Source organism: Mustela putorius, unplaced genomic scaffold (assembly GCF_011764305.1).
Source record: "Mustela putorius furo isolate JIRA1106 unplaced genomic scaffold, ASM1176430v1.1 tig00003911_pilon_pilon_pilon, whole genome shotgun sequence".
In the NCBI taxonomy this organism is placed as follows: domain Eukaryota; kingdom Metazoa; phylum Chordata; class Mammalia; order Carnivora; family Mustelidae; genus Mustela; species Mustela putorius.
The window spans coordinates 3,434,049-3,457,739 of NW_025422058.1; the positions used below are offsets into that span (position 1 = coordinate 3,434,049).

The 23,691-nt window shown below is 39.3% G+C and overlaps 1 long non-coding RNA gene across 4 annotated transcripts in view; it reads left to right on the forward strand.

Moving 5' to 3' along the window:
* Positions 1 to 13,255: 13,255 nt before the first annotated feature.
* Positions 13,256 to 23,691, forward strand: part of LOC106005762 — a 77,696-nt gene continuing 67,260 nt past the window's right edge. The window contains exons 1-4 of one of the 4 annotated variants that reach the window (XR_006603324.1): positions 13,256 to 15,665; positions 17,888 to 17,961; positions 18,740 to 18,809; positions 22,371 to 22,514. This is a non-coding gene — a long non-coding RNA (uncharacterized LOC106005762). The remainder of the gene's footprint in view (positions 15,666 to 17,887; positions 17,962 to 18,739; positions 18,810 to 22,370; positions 22,515 to 23,691) is intronic. The other 3 variants (XR_001179366.2, XR_006603326.1, XR_006603325.1) reach the window with 3 other exon arrangements.

Consider the following 23,691-nt stretch of genomic DNA (forward strand, 5'->3'; position numbering starts at 1 on the left):
TAAGAGGATATAATTCAGGAATGAGTTGGAAGAAATGCATAGGGCAAGGTATAGAGGAAGGGCATGAAGCTTCCATACACTGGAGAGCACCACTCTCCCTGAATCTCCACATGTTGATCAACCCTGGAAGGTCTCTGAACCCTATCCTTTTGGGTATTTATGGAAGCTTCATTACATAAGCAACTGATGAAAACATTGGCCACAGGTGACTGAACTCAACCTCTAGCTTTTCTCCCCTCCTAGGAGGTCAGTGGGGAGTGGGGGAGATTGAAAGTTTCAACCCTCTAATGAAATGGTTGACTCCACTGGAAACCAGCCCCCATTCTTTGGTTACATAGCAGCTTTCCAAGTGTCACCTCATTAACATAACAAAAGATATTTTATTTGTTCTCAACATTCAGGAAATTCCAAGGATGTTAGGAGCTCTGTGCTAGAAATGTAAATGAAGACCAAATATGTATTTGTTATTATAAATCACAATATTATATTTATCTATTAAACTAGTTATAATAAAAGACCAAAAATGGACATAAGACAAAAAAAAACCCAGTATTTTTCATTTAATCCTCCCACTCCCAACCCAAAGCAGGAAGTAATGTCTTCCTTTTTTGCTCTTTCATAGCACTTTATCTGTATTTCTCTTGACAAACCTAATACATTCCTCTTGCCTTGTTTTGTAGTTATTTACTTATTTATTCCTTAAAAGATTTATTTATTTATTTATTTATTTGGAAGAGACAGCACAAGCAGGGGGAAGGGGTAGAGAGAGAGAGGGAAGCAAAAGTCTGATGTAGGACTTGATTCCAGGTCCCTGGGATCATGACCTGAGCTAAAGGCAGACACTTAACTGACTGAGCCACCCAGGCACCCCTGTAGTTATTTATTTATCTTAAAAAGTAAAATAATGTTTTATCTTTCCTACTGCTGTTGCTTCTTTTAAGGAAAAAGATCCCATCTAATTATTTCTCTGTAGTGCTTTCCATTTGGTATGAACACAATAAAAAGGACCGATTTAAACTCTTATTTTTTATTTTAGCTACAAATGTTTCTAAAAACATTGAACTGAATGAAAACATTTTCTTTTAGCACTGCCAAAATATCCATTCATCCAAAAACTAAAACAACAATAAAAATTAATAAGTGAGTAGCAGTGATAAACAAACCATTATAGTGCCAAGAGCTGAAGTACATTTATGAATAAAGAATGAAATTCAGATTAGATACAGTCACTAACTCAGCTTAGAACTAAGTTAAAAGCAGCTGGACATTTAAAAGATAGAAAAGAAACTGACATTTAAAGTTTTTAGTTGGAGAGATGAGGAAAAAATTCCAGGCATAGAAAACAACATTGAGGCAAGAGATTATGCCTCAAGCAATAGACATTTAGGAAAAACAAAAATTGGAACTCCTGGCTGGCTCAGTCATTAAGCGTCTGCCTTAAGCTCAGGTCATGATCCCAGGGTCCTGGGATTGAGCCCTGCATTGGGCTCCCTGCTCAGCAGAGAGCCTACTTCTTCCTCACCCTCTGCCTGCCACTTTGCCTGCCACTTTGCCTGCCACTCTGCCTACTTGTGCTCTCTCTCTGTCAAATGAAAAAATAAAATCTTTAAAAAAAAAAAAAAGAAAGAAAAGAAAAAGAAAAATCTCAAAGAGATAAGAGATTTTTCATTCATCGTCAGTCCTTCACCAATAGCCACTAAATAGCTTTTGCTGGATAAAATCAAAATGCAATTAGAAAAACATAGGGTTTATTTTTGATAAGCAAAAAATCTGCTAAAGGACCTTCAATCCAAATGGGAAATATTCCATTCCACTAAGTCCTCACTTTTCCATATTTTTTGCATACCCACATATTTAATTGACTAGGAGATCTCTGGTTTCACATAACATATGAACTAGAATCACAGGTTTTCCCACCCTCATTACATTGATATTTTGCTCCTGTATGGTTTCCATAATTAAGACCTGATATTTACTGATTTTTCCACTCTCCTCATAAGAATGTGGTTACTGTGATTTGAACCAATAAAGAATGAGTTAAAAAGTAAGCATTTTATAAGGGGGTATGTTTGCCAGGATATACATATGTAATTACATGGGTTTCTTGGGTCCTTTGATGTCTTGTTTATCACTGTGATGGTTGGGTCCTAGAACCAGTCACTCCTACGTAGAAGTCTACAAGAACTCATGATCATACTAAACAGAAATCTAATACAGGACTATGGAGAGGCTTTAAAATCTCTTCTTCTCAGCCACTGAAGTCTCTCCCAAGGACATAGAGCTTGATGACTAAAGTGCAGTCTGATGTCAGCCTCCACTTGCAACTTGCCAGGCTTGGTGCCCTTGTGCACGATGCAGCTGGTATACCCATCTACCAGATCCTTGCAAATATATGGCCTAGAAAGCCTTGGACCTTCATCCACCTCTCCACTTAACTTAGTCAGTCAAATCATTACTGAACATGCTCAAGGAGGAAAGGCTTTGTAAAAATCAACCTCTCCCAAATTAATAAAAAACGGAGGGGCGGTATGGGGGAAATGGGCATTGCCGATACAATACAGACAGAGATTATCATTAAGACACACTGTACAATAAGTATTTCTGGTCCATAATTCCTATGATCTTTGTGATATTCTGGTCTTCCATGCTAACCCTAGATTAGATTCTATGGTATAGAACTTTAAAAATCAAAATCAAAACAATAAAAAAAATGACATCTGGGAGTTGACTGAAGATAATGAAGACCTCAAAAATAATTTTGGCACATTAGGTGCCAAAAATGGAATTCTTTTTGGACTGATCTGCACTGACCTAAGACACAGAACCCAAGCTTCTGATCTTCCTGCAACCAATGTCCACAAGCCACTTTACCTAGTAAGGTACACACTGCTGTAGTAATCATGACACAAGACTCTACAACACAAAGAAATTTTGAAGAAACTTATCACATAGGCAGTGCTGGAAACTTTTCCTCCCTGCTGATAGCTACATGTTTGTGCACAAACTTGAAAGAATATCTAGTATTGGTACCTTCTTGGCGTACCTTTGATTACAGGATACCACCTCCAGGGGAAATTTTTATGTTAGAAGAACTACCCAATTCGAATTTTCAAATTTGCCAAATCATGCAAACAACTGAAGAGGACCTCTGGTTGCTCTGCATATAAAAGTAAGTATAAAGGAATCTTCTGGTAAAGGAATCAGTTGAAAATTATAAACTATTGGGGCACCTGACTGGCTCAGTCAGTAGAGCATGCAACTGTTGAGTTCATGCCCCACACTGGACATGGAGCCTACTTAAAACAAAACAAAACAAAAAAAATTAACAAGTAGTCCATAAAGGATAAATATAAATTCTTGGGTCTTTGCATTCAGACCCAGGATATCTCTAGGTATGGGGCCCAGGATCTGTATATTTAAGATGTACCCTGGCGATTCTAATATAGGCAGACTGTGAGAACCACCAAGCAGATAAAAGTAAAACAGGAACCATACGTACTTCCTAGGTCACTATGAAAATTAATTAAGATTACATATGCCTAGGAAGTAGAAGCTACTCTCTTAAGGGCAGCCATTATTATTAGTGTTATTTTGTCTGCCTTGACTATTTCACAAAATGGGAAGATATTGGTCAATACTAGTATTTCATTGTTTTCATCTCCTATGCTGCATTTTCCAAATTTATCTTCCAGTTTACTATTTTTCGCTGTCATATGTAATCTGCTAGTGAACTCATCCATTGAGTTTTCACTGTAACAATTATAAATGTCTACTTTGTTCTTTTTAAAATAATTTTATAGTCTATTTCTTGCTTAATTTTGCAATTGTTTTCTTATTTCTTTAAAAATTTTATATTGGCTTTGCATTTTTTTAAAAGATTTTATTTATTTGACAGAGATCAAAAGTAGGCAGAGAGGCAGGCAGAGAGAGAGAGAGGGGGAAGCAGGCTCCCTGTTGAGCAGAGAGCTCAATGTGGGGCTCAATCCCAGGACCCTGAGATCATGACCTGAGCTGAAGGCAGAGGCTTTAACCCACCCAGGCGCCCCTGGTTTTGCATTCTATGTCCAATATTCAATATACGTATAGTGCTTGGGTCTACTATGTTTGTTGTTTCAGCTGACTCATGTGGTGTATGAATTTGGGATTTGAGCTTTATTATGAGCTAATATTAAGAGCATATATTGGGGGGATGCTTTCTTCCAAGAGGATTTGTGATGTTTTTCTGGGATCCAAAAATGTCATTGACTTGGCACCATACAAGTTCCCTTTTGGGATCTCAGTTCAGCCTAAAAGTCTCTGCCTCACCTCCCCTACCTTGCTGCTAGTCCAGAGCTCCTCTTCTGCAGTGCCAACGTTGGCATTTACTTTTAGGAAATCTATCTGTCCTTCTGTATTTGAGGGTTGCCAGTCTTATTTTGGTCCATGGTCTTTTTCTCCTTCTTAATGCTTATCAGATCAGCAAGGTCTATTTTTCATGTGGGATCTAGAGTTGTTTTACAAAGAAAAACTCATTCACAATAAGTGAATTTCTTCATTTGATTCAAGACACGTAGCACTACCCAACATCATATAATAAAATTCCTTGTTTATGATTTTATGGCCAATTTCCCTACCAGGATGCAAGCTTCCTAAGAACAGGGACTTTGATTCACCGCTGTATTGCCAGTGACAGGAACACAGTGCTTAGTTCATAACACACCCTGGAGTTTAACAACTATTTCTTGAATGTTGAAATGAATTAATGAATAAATGAGTGAATTCCATCAGTAAGTTCATCATTATCAGGTATCCCATTGGGCTCTCTAATACAAAGATGTATCTGGCAAAGTTTTTTCCCTTGAGATACTAAAGTAGTAAGGTAGAAAGTGGAGGTTAAAAAGGAGATAAAAGTGGTAAATTTAATAAATAAAGTACACACACATATACATGTATATATGTATAAATAATGCCATATTGGAGCTATCTGTCTCCCAGGCCAGAGTCAGTAGCTTTTAACCTCATCATTCAAGCCATGCATAGAGGAAGCAGTAGGATTAATTTTATGCTGTAGAAAGACTTTTGTGGAATATGGTAGATGAATTAGGGCAAGCAAGATTGGGGACAGAGAAAGAAGATAAAAGATTACTGTAGTTCAAGCTTTATTCAAAAAACATATTTTGAGTGTGTATGATAAGCCTGGCCTCATTCTATGTCCGAGGAAACGTTTGTGACAAGATGGGTAAGGTCCTTGCCCTCAGAGAACATATATTCTAATTGACTAAAATAAAGAAGTAAATAGATTAACACATAAAATAATTTCACTCAGTGCTGTAAAGAAAGTAGAACAAGGTTATCAGAAATAGGGCCATTGGTGGGCTCTGGTGGCAGCGCCCCAGAGAAGGACTGTCTGAGGAGGCAGCATAGGAACAGAGACCTGAATGACAAGAAGGAGGCCCCCACAGGCAAGTCAGAGGGACAGAAGTTTTCAGTTAAGGGGAATGGCAAGTGTGACCCTATGTTTCATACTTCAAGAATCAGTAAGTAGACCACTGTGCCTGGCACTGAATAAGTAATGACAGTATTTGTTGAGTTTGAAGAAGCAAGCAGGGGCCAGACAAGCCAGCTCATTATAGCTGTGGTAGAAGTCTGGATGCCACTCAAAGTGCAGTTGGAAACAGCGGCCAAGTCCAAGGCAGGAGTGGGGGAATGTAATATGACAAGTTTTTTTTTTTTTTTAGATTTTTTTTATTTATTTGACAGACAGAGATCAAAAGTAGGCAGAGAGGCAGGCAGAGAGAGAGGAGGAAGCAGGCTCCCCACTGAGCAGAGAGCCCGATGCGGGGCTTGATCCCAGGACCCTGAGATCACGACCCGAGCCGAAGGCAGCGGCCTAACCCACTGAGCCACCCAGGCCCCCCTAATATGACAAGTTTTTAAAAGTTCACTCATGTGGTTACTCTCTGAAAAGTGGGCAGCAAAAGTCCAGAAAGAGGTGGTATAAACTGCTGGATTGGGCAAGATACGAAAAGTCCCTGAGTTCAAGCTCTCTCCATACTCACCTACCTCTCCTTCTTCTATTAGGACTTCTACAGCTTGTTTATCACACGATCCCTGACCCACGCCAGCCCCGGTATGCAGTGGAGGTGAAAGGGCATTTCCAAACGGTGCTTGAGTGAACAAATGGCTGCCTGAGGATCTTGTGCTTACACCGCCTCACCCAGTAAACTCAATTGCTGGAAGGATAATGTTAAGCCGTGGGTTCAGTCACAATGCAGATCAGTTTAATTTGGGGCTGTGTCATAGTCACAAATCATTAGTTACACTGTAATTATGCCAATTGTGGTAACATCATCTATTTGTTTTACAAGTGCCTTTTGCTGTAGTGAAGTCTGGATAATTCTATATATATAATCCAGTACAAATCTGTCACCCACTTGAAATTAATTGGAAAGAGATATGTGCTGTGTTTTATTTGTCAGTAGCATTATCATCACATACAAAAAAAGGTAACATATGTTGAGGCAGTTTTTACTGCTACTAAGTATGAAGCTTTAGAGATGATTCCATTTAGAATTACCCGTGGAATATTCTGTTTCTATAAGGCAAACTAGTCTCAAATTTTTTAAAGCACACTTCCAGGAAATAAATACTCCTCCAGAGCAGTGGGAGTATAGAATTTTGGTTAAGAATATGGCTTTGGAGCCAAACATACGAGAGTTTGAGTCCCAACATTGCTACTCATTAACTGGGTGATTGTGGGTAAGGTATCTCCTCAACTCTGATTTTTTTGGAAAATACGACCCATGCCCAGAGTTGTTGTAAGGATCAAATGAAATGCTATTATTCTTTTAGGCGTCTCAGCATCCAAATTCTATGTCGTAAAAGTTCTTATTTATGAGTTTGGGTGGAACAAAGATCGTCTTACCCTGTAAGTGTTTCAAGTGCTCACACTTTTGTTTGCTGGGTTTCCTTAAAGGGAGGCCAGAAGCAGGTGTCCTTGGGCTTCTTCCTGCAGCGCTAAGGAAGTGTTGATGCAGGCATCCTGGCAGAGGAGGGAAGGACTGGAGGAGGCACAGCTGCAGGCCCGTTGTGGCAGTGGTGGCTCCTAGTCAGGGCTCTGAGGCAGACATGACAGTGGCATGGGTCGCTTAAAACTGCTTCCAGTGCAGAAGTGACATCATTACCAATGCTACCATTTCATGCTTTGTGACAGTGACAGCAGTTTCCTCTATCAGCCCAGTTTTGTGTTTGTCGTCACTCTTGGAAATTCAGCTGAGAGCCTGTTTCTCCAGGTTTTCAGGCAGTTCTATGAGCCACTGATCACCACTGATTATACTCTTAATGGTGTAACAAGCCTGTTAGCTTTGGTTGCTGGCTACCAAGAAATTTGGTTATTTAGTTGTACCCCTAGACTCAGCACAATGACCAGTTGAGAGTCCTCCCTAAATGTGTCTATGAGTAACAGTTATTAACAACAATTTTATGTTTTAGTGCTTTTGCTCCATACTTAAGAGCTATATTTGTTTTTTAAAGATTTTATTTATTTACTTGACAGACAGAGATCACAAGTAGGCAGAGAGGCAGGCAGAGAGAAAGAGGGGGAAGCAGGCTCCCTGCTGAGCAGAGAGCCCAAGGCAGGGCTCCATCCCAGGACCCTGAGATCATGACCTGAGCTGAAGGCAGAGGTCCAACACACTGAGCCACCCAGGCATCCCTTAAGAGCTATATTTAATATTGCCTTTGTTGGTATGTCTTTTTTAAACAATCTATTTATATTCTGAATTACATTTTATTTAATCTAAGACTTTTTACTAGACTATAAGCTTCTTGAAAGTAAAGACTGTCTTGTTCACAAATGGATTTTATTTTCCAGCATAGTGCTTGGCACAGGTGGATCCTTAGTAAATATTTGTGAAGGAGGTACATTGTGAGCTAATGGATGAAATAGAAGTGTCATCTCACAGGTATGTGACTAGTGGCTTGGGCAGACTTCTAAGTCGGCATTATCTCAGTGAGGTGGTTTGCTCCAGTATAGGTCCTCAGCTCTACAGACCTAGGAACTCAACGTTGGGCCTTAGCTAAAGTTGATTATTGTCCTGGTGGTAGACTCAGACTAAACAAACTCTTAAGAGTCTGCTGTATAAATGAAATTTATGTCCTCCAAAAAATATAGCTTTTGGGTCATCTGGAATTCTGCTCATTCATTCATTTAATGAATTATATTTACTATGTATTAGGTATTGCTATATCTTTGTATAAACAGTGAACAAAACAGACAAGATCATTATTGTCATGCAATGTGTACAAACTATGTCAACAAATCTATAAATGCAGATAACCATAGCTCTTATAAAAATATATATAGCAGGATAAAAGGATGAAAATTGTTAGGAAGGAGTGTGTACTATTTGAAATTAGATAATCAGGGAAGGCATCCCTCAAGAGGGATGTTTAAACTGAAACCTGAATTAAGTGAGGGAAGAAAATACCAGAAAGGGGAAACATTACATTTAAAGGCTCTGAGGCAGGAATAATCCTGAAGGTGTTTGAGGAATAAAAAGTAGGCCAGTAGTAGGCAGCCTCTAAGATGGCTTTCAGTGATTTCTGGCTACTGGTATTTATGCCCTTATGAAATTCCCTCCGCTTGAATGTGGGCTGGACGTAGTAACTAGCTTCGAATGAATAAAATGTGGCAGAAGTGATGGAATGTCACTGCCGATGTTCCATTGCAAAAAGACAGTGGCTTTGGTCTTGGGTGGTTTTTGTTGTCTTATTTTTGCACTGAGCAGAAAAGTTAACAGGGTGGGCCCGAGACAGCTATCCTAAAGATATCCTTAGAAAGTTTGGCCTTTGGCTAGCATCTGGGAACTTGGTTGGTAAACAGTTCCCCACACGGCTATAAAACTTTCCCTGACTGATAAGGGTGACTCACGGTGACTAGACTGATTATGCAAACAATAGGCTATGCTGAACACCTGCTTTCCACCTGGGAGTCTAGAATTTCAGTACACATTAGACAGAGAGTACCTATATGAGCAGCCCCCCAATCAAATCTTCAGGTGCTAAGTCTTCCATGGGCTTTCCTGGGCAGAAATATTGTACACACATTGCTACATTTTCTTTGCTGGGAGAAGTGTGTGATCTGTGTGAGCCCTTATTTGAGGGTGAGAGCATGAGGATTCCTGCAAATAGATTCCTCCAGACTCTTCTTTATGACTCAAACATGTATCTTTACTCCATTGCTTTGGTAAATTTTAGTCACAGCTACATGGTAAGTTCCCTGAGTGCTTCTTAGCTCATCTCTGAATGTGGAGGTGGTCTTGGGGACCTCCCACACCCTGGCTCTGATGAAGCAAGCAAACAAAACCAAAAAACCACTTTCATGGGACTATAACTACTTTTGATTTTGGGGGGGTGGTATTTTCTTTTCTTTTCTAAAGATTATTTATTTATTTGACACACAGAGAGAGAGAAAGAGATTACAAGTAGGCAGAGAAGTAGGCAGAGAGAGACGGGGAAGCAGGCTTCCCCACTGAGCAGAGAGCCCGATGCGGGGCTCGATCCCAGGACCCTGAGATCATGACCTGAGCCAAAAGCAGAGGCTTTAACCCACTGAGCCATCCAGGTGCCCCTGTTTTTTGTATTTTCTATCAGTTATCTTTTCTACTTTTGGCTAAAGATATTTGTCTGAATCTTAGATTCTGACCAACACACTAACATTCTTGATTCAAATATAATTAAAAATTTAAATGAAATTTAATTGAAATGTAAATTTTAAAATCTTGATCTATAATGCTTTATATTAAAAACTCTGTGCCTTTTTGAAATGGAGATGAAGATAATTAATTTTGCTTTTCCTCTCCTGTCAGTTTGGGGCTAGAACAGAAGCGGAAAGTGCTGCCTGTGTTCCTAGGACCAGAGGGAATTTACACTCATACTGAAAAAGAAACAAAGATGGGCAGTTCAAAAGCATTAAATCATACATCATTCATTCATTCATTCATTCAACAGATGTACTGAGTATATTCAAGGTCAGGGGCTCTTCTTGGTGTTGGGGTACAGCTGTGAACAATTTATATATGGTTTGCAGAGCTTTCTTTGCATGGGCTATGTGTGTGTCAGATAATTAATAAATATCAGGTCATAATAAGTGCTATTATTAAAATAAAACAAGATGATGTGATTAGAAGGTGGGACTGGAAGGGTAGAAGATGGCCACTTTGGGTTGAGTCGTCTTTCACATACCAGATTGACTTCAGAAGAAGACTGATCTATGGTGTTTTAAATATTTTAGCATTAATTGCCAATTTTTAATATTTGGGATATTTCACATTAAATCTAAATTTTTGCTTTCTCTTGAAAAATCAGAAGATATAATTATGCTGGGTGGGTATTTCTGCATGACAATAGTAACCCTTTCAATGGGAAACATCTTTCCTCTTCTTCATAATTCCCCCTTTCCTACCAGAGCTGCTGCTCTCATTGGCAATACCTGCTTACTTCTAAATTCTGAAGAATTTTCAAAAGCTAGGCCAGTAAAAGAACAGGGGCCAGGATATTGTATGAAGTGGATCCAAAGCATCTAGAAAGCCATGAGTAAAACAGCAGTGGGGGGCGCCTGGGTGGCTCAGTGGGTTAAGCCGCTGCCTTTGGCTCAGGTCATGATCTCAAGGTCCTGGGATCGAGCCCCGCATCGGGCTCTCTGCTTGGCAGGGAGCCTGCTTCCTCCTCTCTCTTTCTGCCTGCCTCTCTGCCTACTTGTGATCTCTCTCTGTCAAATAAATAAATAAAATCTTAAAAAAAAAATAGCAGTGGGGAGAAGGCCTAGACACCTACATATGTGGCCATCTGAGGTCACTTTTTTGCCTGGTCCCACCATGGGCTTGTAATGGTATATAGGGTCTGGTTTTTTTTTTAAGTATGAAGAATAGACCAGAGAGTTTAATAAGAAGGAAAAAAGAATGAACTAGTGGTCAGGGTCTGCTGCTATATGGCTATAGAATTTTACATGATCTCATGATTATAATATAAGTTTTCCTAAAAATGGGAAAAATAGATATTTAACCACTACTTTTTCCACTCAGAATTCCCGTTTTTTAGGCTTTCTCAAATGTCAGATGTCATTGGAATGGCAATAGGCATCTTGAGAATCCAGCTAAGGAAAGCTGAGTTGGAAATGGACCACTTTAACTACAATTTGGAAAGTCGTTTTTGAATATTTCAGCAAAACTATCCAAAAATGATAGACTTCTGATATGAAAATATACAAAGTTATCTTCTTTTGTCAGCTTTATAATGATGAAAGAGCTGATAAAAAGTCATACAAATTTAATGCGATATGAAACAAAGGGGGTAAAGAAGATCAACGAAACCAGTGGAAATGATTCTGACATCGAGAGGCAATCGGCAACAAGAACTTTTTGAGCCTAACAAAGACAATAACTTGTTAATGAAAAAGAAGAAAAAAAGAAGACTCTTGGATTGTTTGATACTCTGTTAAGAGAAGTTGATCACATGGAGAAAGGTTGACATTTCTCACTTATTTGATATGTCTGTGGTTCTTACTGCCTGTCAGTTTCAAATCACCCTTTTTTTCTGCTCTTTGAAAAATGGATGTAGGCCCCACAATGGGTTTTCTTTCCTAGCTCGCACTGAGGCTAGAGGGTAGTCAGTAGATGGTGCTGGAGACACAATGCAGGAGGAAAAAATGAGGTTTGCCTCTGAATTCTGGCGTGCTTTGGCCGGTTCCTGCCGCACACAAGACTCCTCACAGCTTCTCCAGCCCCAGATTCCTGCAGTGCATGGTTTCTCCAGCATCTTGTCCTACAAGGCTTGAAGCTTCTCCAGCACCCAACTCCTGCTGTGCGCTGTAGCCCGAGGCGTCCCCTCGAAAGCCGCTTCCCAACACTCGGTAAGCGGATATCCAGCTAGTTCCACTAGGGGGCACCACAGCAACTTCTCTGCTGTTCAGGGAGTCACAGACAATGCACCTCAACCTTGACTGAGGGTGAGGGCGCTTGGCATGCTTTCTATCTAAGCCCTGAAAGTAGTACTTGCCTCTATTATTTGCTATTTCTATATTCCATATTCTTTTTAATGTCTTTTTATTAAACCTTTCATATCAAATAACCGTGTGTTTTTTCTCTCCTGGTTGGACCCAGACTGATAAAACATGAAATGTTGATATCTATGAAAATAACACAAAACTCATTTTACACAACTACAATGAGAACATTGGTGATAAAGTAGTTAATAGCTGTCTATTTTATTTTAAGTTTTCCTGTGGGTTTGTTTGTTTTTAAGATTTGAGAGAGACTGCGAGCAAGCAGGGGGAGGAGTGGAGAGAGAGAGCGAGAAACAGAGGAACACCCAAACTATCTGCAGAGCAAAGATCCCAAGGGGCAGTGGGGGGATCATGACCTGAGCCAGAAAGCTGATGCTGAACTAACTGAGCCACCCAGGCACCCCAGCTATCATCAATTTAAAGAGTATAAAATGGGTGGCTCAGTGGGTTAAGCCTCTGCCTTCGGCTCAGGTCATGATCCCTAGGTCCTGGGATCAGCCCTGCATGGGACTCCCTGCTCAATAGGGAGCCTGCATCTCCCTTTCCTGCTCCCCCTGCTTGTGCTCTCTCTCTCTCTCTGTAAAATAAATAAAATCTTTAAAAAAAGCAAAAACAAAACCAAAAAACCTTAAATGCCCTGAGAAGCTTGCAGTTGATACATGAAAGAGGTTTTTTCCAAATTGGACAATCCTAAAATTGTACAAAATCTTACTAATAAGGATTATGAAACTGGAAAAAAAAAAAAAAACCTTTTCTAAACTATAACAAAAACAAACTTTGGTCAGCCATGTTGGAGAAAAGATCAAATTACCTTTTGATTCTCTCCAATTGAAAGATGGCTCAGTCGGTTGAGCTTCTAACTCTTGGTTTCTGCTCAAGTCTCAATCTGGGGGTCCTGGGATTGAACCCCGTGTCGGCCTTTGCACTCAGCATGGAGTCTGCTTGCCCCTCTTCCTCTGCTCTTCCCCCTGCTCTCTCTGTCTCTCTCTCTCTATCTCTCTCTCTCACAAATAAATAGAATCTTTTTTTTAAAAAAGAAAATATTATGACATTATCATTTGGAGAGGTGATTAAGAAGTATGTAGTCAAAAAAGTTGGAAAGAATAACAAGTATGTCAAGCAGATGGTTAATAAGAATACTTTGATTTTTTTGAATTTTGTAGTATTTGTGGTATTTATCAACTTTTTAAAATTATAATATATTGTGTTAGTTTTCTCATTAAAAGTAGCTATTTGCTTGTATACCTTGTTTCATTCATACTTGTGCACTCTTCTTCTTAAAGAAGATCCCCCAGTTGTATAAGGTTTTCCACTAGCCTGGATTTGGTCCAACTAACTCTCCTTTCCTCATCTGTGTACTGAAAAGGTTTGTTTGGATAAGAGTCCTCCAGGAGATGCTTATCCCTACCCTCTTGAGATATTGTATTAATAGGTGATTTGTACCTAAGAATAGCATGATACAGGAGAAAAAGTTGATGAGTTTAAGTTCTCAAATTCTAAAATCCTACTGGCTTATTCTCTGTAGAAATGTTCTCACCAAATACACAGGAGGACAAAAGAAAAAGAAGAAATTTCCCCAGGGTATTGAGGAGGTTCAATTTCTGCTCACATGTTAAGCGCAGGAGGGACAGGGCTGTGCCGTGTGATAGTATGTTGAGACCACCATCCTCCTCCTCTCACCCCACAAGAAACAGAAAAAAACTTTAAATGTCTGACCATGTAGACTTTTCTGCTGTCTGAAACCTGAGAGATCAGAAAATATCATTATCAAAAAGATAAAACTTGTATTTCCGCAATGAATAATAAAGCTACAGATAAGCAAAATAGAAATACTCTCAGGGAATGTAACCTATTAATTCAAAGTCACACCAAATTGTCAAATGGCTGCAATTATATCCTTTTGTCTAGTTTTTTAAAACTTTATTGAGAAATAATTGACAAATATAATTGTATATATTTGAAGAATGTGATGATTAGATATACATACACTCTTGCAGAATGGTTACCGAAGGTCTAGATAATCCCCTCACATAAAGTATTTAATTTTGTGTATGTGGTAAAAATGCTTAAGATGTACTCTCAGCCACTTTCAAGTTTACAGTACCCTATTAGCTATAATCACCATGCTGTGTATTATATTCTACAAACTTGTACCTTTGACCTTTATCACCTCATCTCTCTTTCCCTGGAGCCCCTGGCAACCAACATTCTATTCAGTTTCTAGGAAATTAGCTTTAATTGGTTGAGGAAAGGAAAATGAGACAAAGATTGAAGTAAAAAGGGGCAGTAAGTCCACTGGAGATGAGCCATCTCCACCACCAAGTTCTGTCTGAAGCCTGGTTGGAGAAGCTGGCTAAAGTATAGGGAATATTTTTAATAAGAAAAATACGCATAAAATTCATTGTGGACAGAAATAGTCATAAATATGCAAAGGGTAAAAGAAATTCATCTGGAAATGCTCATTGCCAGCTCTCTAAGAAACATGAGATGGAAGATTATAATGAGCTTGCCACAAAGCTTCCCTGACTTGAAGATGTGACTTTTCTGAGTTCTTTCATATTTAATTGTATCTACGGTAGTATTTCAGGGGATCTTATTACTCTTTATTCCTTATTTCTACTTATAAGGAGGTAAACTGGCTGCATTTTCTTTTTAGGAGAATGCGTGTTTTGTCTTTTTGTCATTTTTAAGAAAAGACATGTATTGTAATGCTTGTCCCTTCTTATATTTGACAAGTGTTTTTATATGGACAGTAGATCTCTATGGGGAAATGTCTAATAATGGGAAATCGAGTCTACATCTCATATTTTTATAATTATAGAAAGATTCCAACTTATCACATGTGAATCTTCTCCTGCAACTATATTTTGAGAGAAGTTGCATGTAAGTGATAAAACAGAAGGGCCAATATTTCATTTTACGTTTATCTGACTGTATCATTTTATAGCTGGGGAGAGCTGAAGCAATCATCCGCTGTAAGTGCAAGGTAGTTGAGGCCCACAAAGTTAAATCATTAGTAGCAAAGCTGAAACTGGGCTTTATATTAATATATGCTTAGTCCAGGGGTCTTTTCACCACATCGAGTTACTTCCTGTAATTGCCTCATTATACAAATGAGAATAATAACCAGATATTACAAATGATTTAATGACTTTCACAATAGAAATGTTTAAAGGTTGTTCTTTAGAAAGAAGCAAATGATCCCACAAGGAGTGTCTGAGATGCAAGACAAATGGCAAGCAAAGAAACTGGTAAACATCTAGAAATATATAGACACTGTCTGTGAAAAACAAATATTATCTAATTTGTAGAGGTTTTTTAAAAGGGTAAAATAATGGACAAAATATCCTTAAATTCAGGAGGGAAGTGATCGGAGTTATGGTGTTCTAAGGTTCTTCCCAAATCATAATCATACTACAATGACTAAAAGCAGGAAATTCACACTGATATAATACTATAATTCACAGGCTTTATTTAGTTTTTACTGATTGTGTCGCTAACGTACTTTTCTAGTCCAGGATCACACGTTATATGGGTAGGCTTGTGACTGCTTCAACCAAGAGAGTAAACAGAAGTGATGCTATGTGACAAGGGGAAGAAACATAGATCCCACCTCTCAATGGTAAGTGTTTAAAGAATCTACACCTCTGTTTTTAAACTATCTCAAAAAAAAAGACCTAAGAATTGCTAAGACACTCCTGAAAAAAGAAAAACAAACTGGGGAAATTTTGTTGTATCAGAGATCAAGATTATTATAAAACCATTAATTAAGACAATATGATACTGATATAGGAATAGACAACAAATGAATAAAATGAAGAACCTAGAAGGAGAACCCACATATGTAATGTTCCTGACATATTACATGGGTGATATTGTAGGTCAGTGGGAAAAGGACAAGATATTCAATGAGTAATGCTCAGACATTTGGTGATCCAAATGGAAAAAAAATGTTATTAGATCATACTACACTTATAAGTCAATTACTAATTAAAAACTGAGGAGTGAAGGGCAAAATCTTATAGGTTTAAGGCATTGGATAATAATATTATAATGGTCAGGGTCTGTGGGTGGCTCAGTGGGTTAAAGCCTCTGCCTTTGGCTTGGGTCATGATCCCAAGGTCCTGCGATTGAGCCCCGCATCGCGCACTCTGATCAGCAGGGAACCTGCTTCCTCTTCTTTCTTTGCTTGCCTCTCTGCCTACTTGTGATCTCTATCCGTCAAATAAATAAATAAAATCTTTAAAAATATATATTATAATGGCATCTCAGTTCCTATGTCTTCATCAGAGGTCCATCTTCATTCTTGTTCCTAGGTTTCCATAAGTCATCCCTAAACTCCTACAATAAACCCTACCAACTTTTTTGGTTTTGCTTCAGCTAACTGTCCATGGTTTCTGCACCCTACACAAAGTGTTTAAGTTAAGCTGGTAGAAAGGAGAGGCCAAATGTTCATCTGCTACTTACTTCATGCCCAACATATATTGTCTCATTTAATTTTCACAAACAAACCAATGAGATAGTCACTGATTATCCCCCATTTTATGATGGACACCTACAGAGGCATAGAGAAGTTAAGGCCTAAGTAAGGTCAAAGGGTTAATAATAAGTAGTTAAACCAGGATTTTAATCTGGATATTCTGGCTCCAATCCTTAACAAAGGAACTAGAATTTGAATTCTTGTACTGTCTGGCTCCAAAGATCATATTCTTAACCTCTATGCTGTGCTGTGAAAACCAGAATATCAGAACAACTCTCTTTGCATTACTGTGTTGTGACCAGGCCAATCCCAACTCCTGGTGTCCTACAGAGCTTCAACAGAAAGGAGCACTCTTCTAGCACAGACTTGATAAGCACTTTTTAGGGAAACACTGTAGTACCAAATAACTGCTCCCCACAGGAACTTCCAGTTCTGGGACCAGACTTTACCTCTGTTATGCATACATTTCGGCCCTTAATTTCCAGCACCATTTTGTCTTGTCTTCTTCCTCCACCCCCAAGCACCAATGGTAAAGTTCACTGCAGACAGCAAGGAGACACAATGTGCTTCATCTGTGTGTAGCCTCTCCCACTACAAAGGGATGGATAGCTTTAGCTCTCCAGAAGTCACAACTAAGTGCCCTTAAGCACATTTAGTTCAAGGAAATCAGTAATGGTTGAACTTCAGCTCCAAGTCCAGCACTGTGCTAGGTGTGGCCCACAAGATTTTGTACCATCTGGATTTTGCAGATCCCATAAAAATAAGACTTTCTTTTCATCTGTCACCTTCAGAGGCTTTGGTTTTTAAAAGGGCCACCACAGGCTTAGCTCATGATCTTGTTGGCTTGGGCTGTCATAAGAAGCTCAATGATAAATTAGGGATACCTGGGTGGCTCAGTTGGTTAAGCATCTGCCTTTAGCTCACATCATGATCCCAGGGTCCTGGAATCATGTCCGTAGCAGGCTCCCTGCTCACCAGGGAGCTCCCTGCTCACCCTCTGCCTGCTGCTCCCCCTGCTTGTGTGTGCTCTCTCTCTCTCTCTCTCTCTCTGACAAACAAATAAATAAAATCTTTAAAAGTAAAAAATGAGACAGCATTTCAAATATGGTAAAGATTCTAAATATGAACTAGTAGTTTCTAGAAATCGTTTTGTATTTCTTTCTCTTTCTCTTTCCTTTCTTCCTTCCTTTTTTCTTTCCCTTTCTTTCCTTCCTTTCTTCCTTCTTAATCAGCAAAAGCCTCTCTGAATTACTACAACTAGAAATGATCTCTTTCTCTAGCCACTATAGTATGTAGATACTTGAAATATGCTCATGTTCTTTTATTGAATAAATAGCTGTACACTTCTCTCACCTACCTACCAGATCAAATGCAGTGGTAATGAGTTCTGCGGGAGCATAATCTTCAAAAGTGGCTCCTTTACAACAGAATTTTAAAGGTAAAATATTGATAAGACAAAGGGATCACTTCTGTTCCATTCTTGCATTCCCCACCACACTTCAACAATACCTTGGCCATAATGGACCACTTCATGAAATAGGTCATCACAGACTTAGAGCAGATATGTTGAGAAATAGTTACCATATGGAGCTGAGTGGCATAGCCGAGCGTGTTTAATCCCTGCACCTGGGCTACTTTAAAATGAGGGAAAGTGGTATTAACAAAAAATATCCAAAATTTAGAAATAAGTTAAAGGAAAAGGAGCATGTTCTTCCAATATTAAACATTTTCACAAAGCCATGCAAGGATTACTTAAGTACCAATCCTTGACTCACTATCTAGCACTTATTTTAAAAACCCAGATTTTATGAAGTCACGTCTTAACTTACAGGGTTTTTTTCCTCTGGGACAGATGTAAACGATTTCTGTCTAGTGGAAGAATTATCCCAAACTTATGGTTTTATTGCTTTGTAGGTATTAACCAGTTTTATAGCTAACCCAACAATCTTATTCTAATATATGTTTTTCAATGTCTTTAAATACCCATTTACTTAAGTGGTCTTTGAATCAGCTTTCCCATTTTACTGCTTCCTTCACTAATGACTGAACAAATCTCTGACACATGCCCATACTATGTATGAGAGGCATGGTTTTAAATTTTTGAAAAGTGTACTTTGCCCAAGCAAACTACAGAGATGGAAGCCTTGTTTTCTGGTAAGAATACTGAATCTGGGGAATACAGCTTGGACTCTCATTATTTCCTACCCAAATCACAGGTCTCCATGTTGAAGCAAGTGCAACCTGCTCAAGATGGCCAAGAAGTCCCACCAACCTAGAAGAATTCATGTAAGTCAGCAGTGCATCTAGGAGGAGAGCAAAGGTACCAAGCAGTGGAATTAGCGGCACTCTACACTCTTCAGAGTAGGGTGCAGGAGAGAGGGATGAACCAAAGCGGAAAAGGAAGCAGAAAAAAAAAATGGAGAAGAAGGAGAAAGAAAACAAAGTCGGGAAACAAGGCCTAGGAATGGTGCAAATGACGGGATTTCAAGCTCCTTAGAGAGAATTTTGAAAAACCCTGGACATGGACATAATAAGACTCAATAAGAGTACATCTCTAGTTTACTTAGGTGAGCCAACAAAAATAAGGAGAGGCATAAAAGAAGGGGATTTCACAAATATGACTGCAGTTAAAGAAATGCCAGAAATGTGTTATTAGTTGAACACACATTCAAATGATTTGTTAATCCAGATATAACTTTATCCACACCATGTACACTCAGTATTAATCTTTTTGAGGACTCATTCTCCCTCCCCCCAGCAATTCAAAAATAGTTCAAAATACTTAGGAAAATTATGTTATCAAAACAAAGCAAAACCTGAATCAGAGTGAATCATAGCAGTTATCTAGTCACTAAACCGATGCTAGACAAGGACCATGATGAGTTTTCTTGCCTGCAGGGAAGGGAGGGAAGAAAGCAGAAGGCGTCAGAAGATGAGGCAGGCGCTGAACTTGTTTCTCCCCAGCACATTCTCCCAAACTGGTGAAAACCAGTCCAGTTTTAATGTGACAAAAATCACTGCTTCTCAGACCATGATGAAAAAAATGTTGGAGGGAACAGTGTAAACACCAGGAAAGAAAAGAGCCCAAGGGAAGAGCCTTCGTTATGATGTTCACCCCCACATGTCTGCACAAGCTATGCTCCCTCTGATGACAGATCCTTAGTAAGTCTTGGCTTACTAGTGGGTAAAAAGGGAAAGTGTATATAAAAGAACTGATGCTCCAAAAGAAATGTTCAACTGGCTTAAAAAAAAAAAAAAAAGACTACCCCTCCCCCACCAAAAAAACTGAACAGTATTTCAAAGGTGTTATTCAATGCACTTAAATCAGTAAAGGGATAGAAATCAAACCTAGGCAAGACCTTTGTCTACAAAAGAATGCCCCTGGTATCACTGAATTCAATACTCAGATAATAAAATTTCCATTTGATAAACATTTTTCTATATAAGAGGCAGCTCTAATTCTATTTGAGGAATATAGATTGTTGATGAGATTCAGAGACCATTATCTCTTCTCCTTATTTAAAGGATTCAGATTCCCCCATCTTATAAAGCATCCAGTACAGTCTTTTATAATCCTCAGAATAATCCTCAGGATAATCCTCAGGGGGGCTAAGGGGTGGGGAGAGCATGGCCTCTGAACAGGTAGAATTGATTTTATTATTCTTTGTTGTCATGATGGGAATTATGTGTTCAGCTCCAAATGCTGAATTCACGAAAACAATGTTTTTCTCCCTCACTAGGAATAAGACAAACTATTAAATCATTATTTCCTTTCCAGCTAAGGGTCCTTGTTGTCCTGACCAACTAAATGAACCATGCAGTATCTACTTGGAAAAAATGTGTGGCAGAAGTGTGAGTGGTTAAATGTCACAGAAACTGGGCTCTAAAAGCTCACAGCTGAATGCATAGTCACTGTTTGCAATTCACTGCTGGCATCTGTTGCCATTCTGCCCAATGTTAAGGGGCTACCCCTGGGAGTTAGCTGATGCTTTCTGAATAACTCACTTCTAAAATCACCCAAGAAGTGAAGCAATATTTATTTGTCAGCATGAATTATGATGCTGGCAAAAGTCATGAATCCATGTTGTTAAGCCTATGCGGATTTACTCTAGCTTTGCATCACTCAGATTAACATCAGGGATAAAAGGGCAAGCTACTGTCAAGGGCCAGATACGAAGAGCTTTGGCCAGAATTAAAGACAAAAGGTGCCTGGGTGGCTCAGTGGGTAGAGCATGTGACTCTTGATCTTAGGGTCATGTGTTCAAGCCTCATGTTGGATGTAGAGATTACTAAAAAAAATTAAAATAAAAATAAATAAAAAAAGAAAAGGAAAAAAGGCAATAGGTAATCATCTCTGTGGAGAGGTGCCTTGGTCAGCACCATTTATCCAAAGGGTCCATTCACATGAAAAAGAAGGGTTTTTGAAATCCCACAGGTTCCTTGCCTCCTGACTTTAGTTGGCTCACCTAAGTGAATTGTTTGTTTTCTCATATTGTGCTTGGACTTTCTCATCCAATGATGTAGACTTTGCTTCCTTTTTTTTTTTGGTTTTTTTTTTTTGTTTTCTCACCTAATACAGGAGAGGCTCTTAATTTCCCCTTCCTGCCTAACAGGCATGGTCCACATCTCATATCCTTCTCTTTTGCAAAATGACATTTGGCCAAGGGAAAACACATCAGGAGCTATTTCTTAAATCTTTATTACACTGAGTATTTAAATCTTTATTGCACAGCTCTAGATGACTGTTCTGTGTCCAAACAGCAAAGAGATGGGCTTAAGAGTTTCCAATGAAATTTGCTATTTACAGCCAGGTTGGGGGAGGAGTTGTGGCTCACAGTCAATGTCAGGAAATAGGGAGTGTAATTTAATCTGTGCCTCCTCCTTCCTTAACTTGCTGCTGGGTGGTGTCCCACTTTGAACTCAAATGGAATTCAGACATTTTAGGGCTCTTCTAGTGAGCAACAAGGATGGAGCTTCAAGAATTTGCAAGAGGAGGAGCCCTCTGGAGAGAATCATTCCCAGAGAAAAGGAATAGACATCACAGCTGTAGAAAGGGAGGAGCTATTCCAAGTACTACATGGTGTCCTCAACCCAGTCTCGCCCATCGGATTGGGCACCAAAGACTCACATTCCACCTAGGGAAAGGCTAGTAGAGAAAACACTCTAAGTAGGGCGCCTGGGTGGCTCAGTGGGTTAAGCCGCTGCCTTCGGCTCAGGTCATGATCTCAGGGTCCTGGGATCGAGTCCCGCATCGGGCTCTCTGCTCAGCAGGGAGCCCGCTTCCCTCTCTCTCTCTCTGCCTGCCTCTCTGCCTACTTGTGATTTCTCTCTGTCAAATAAATAAATAAAATCTTTAAAAAAAGAAAAAAAGAAAACACTCTAAGTAAAAACTATTTGTTCACAAAAATTTGGTGAGACAGCAGGACTGTATGGGACATCTTTAAAAGGAGAGCCAATTTCCACACACTGTTGACACCTACAGGGCTTCACTGTATTAGAAGCATCAAGTGTGAGGAATCTATACTGCCTAGCAGGCATAGCCAGTGGAGGTGAGGGCAGGGTCTCACAGATGGGCTCCCTCTAGAGGAGCTTGACATGCTCAATAGAGGTGAGAGGAGGAAAGAAAATGGCTGTTTCTGTAATTTAAGTGACCAGCATTGTTTGAAGAGATACATGGGGGACCTTCATAAATACTTAGTTTGAGAGGATCCCTTACAGAACACTGAGATCTTGTAATAGCAGGTGGGAGCAAGAAACTAGGGGGCCAGATGATTCTTTTCCTAAGTGTGGTTTTACTTTGCAGGGAATAACCAAGTGAACAGACTCTTAACTGTTTTTCTTTCAAAGGACAGATGGAGATCCATGTTGCTCAGGCCTAACTCCTGACGTGCTTTGGCACCAGGAGCTAAAAACTGGAATGTGCTGCTTGCTTCTGGGGTGCTGCTGACCCACTGAAGATGTCACTGAGAACATTGCCACTGAGAACAACTGGTAATTTTAGCTCTCCGCTGAAGGAATTAATCTACACTTATTAGTTATGGAGTACTGTTGAAAAATTGTTTTAACATTTAATTTCTTTAGCTCTCTATATGTTTATTCCTTTGAGAAACTTGGTTCATCTTTGGTGTTCATTGAGAGCGTCTTCTAAGAGCTCATATCTGGATCAATTCTCATGTTTGTCTTCTATTGTATTTTGTGTATTTTATATTGAAAGCATTGGTTTATATTCCTGTCTTTCTTGGTGCAGCTATAGACTATTCATGGAACTTACAGGGACAGGGATTGTATCAGACATTTTAATTATTTGAACTGAACTCTTTGTAGCCTTCATCATTGTCAGAGCAAGCTCTGTCCCCCAAAAAACTCATCAAGTTTTTCTGTGAATGTCCTACAACATGGCTAAGACTGGTAATTATCTCCAAACAATACTTCCTGTTCTTTTAAGAGTAACAAAAATCTTAGGTGGGCATAAAACAATATAGTAAATACATTTCTCAGATTCTATTGTAGCTAGATGAGGTCTTGCAATGAAGTTTTGGCACTGTATTGTGAGCAAAGTGTGGACTCTCCCTCCCAGTTTGTGCCGGGAAAGAGAAGGAGAATACTTTCTTACCTCCACATTTTGCATTTTACTATTTGGATGAGGGATATAGTGATGAACTATCTCCACCCTTAAAGACAAAGACCCTCCTCTAGACATGATAGAAAAAACAGCTAAGAGGATTCTGGGACCTGACAACACAGTTATCATAATAGTCCTGGACTGCTCACTCCTAAACTATGTATAATATGAGGGAAAAATAAACTCCTATCTCATTCAGATCACTGAATAACCACTTTGGTGTGTGGTATACATTAAAATATTTATTCCATGGAGCCAGCTAGTGTTCTTATTTGTCATACCTTACAAATGCTCTTGGCACAAAACAAGAAGTTTAATATCTAAATAATCACACTGGGGCGCCTGGGTGGCACAGTTGGTTAAGTGTCTGACTCTTCATCTCAGCTCAGGTTGTGATCTCAGGGTGGTGAGATTGAGCCCTGTGTAGTGCTCCATGCTCAACAGAGTCTGCTTGGGATTCTCTCACTCTCCCTCTGACCCCTCCCACTTGTGCTCTCTCTCTCTCTCAAATAAATAATTTTTTTTTAATGACCATATTAAGTCAGT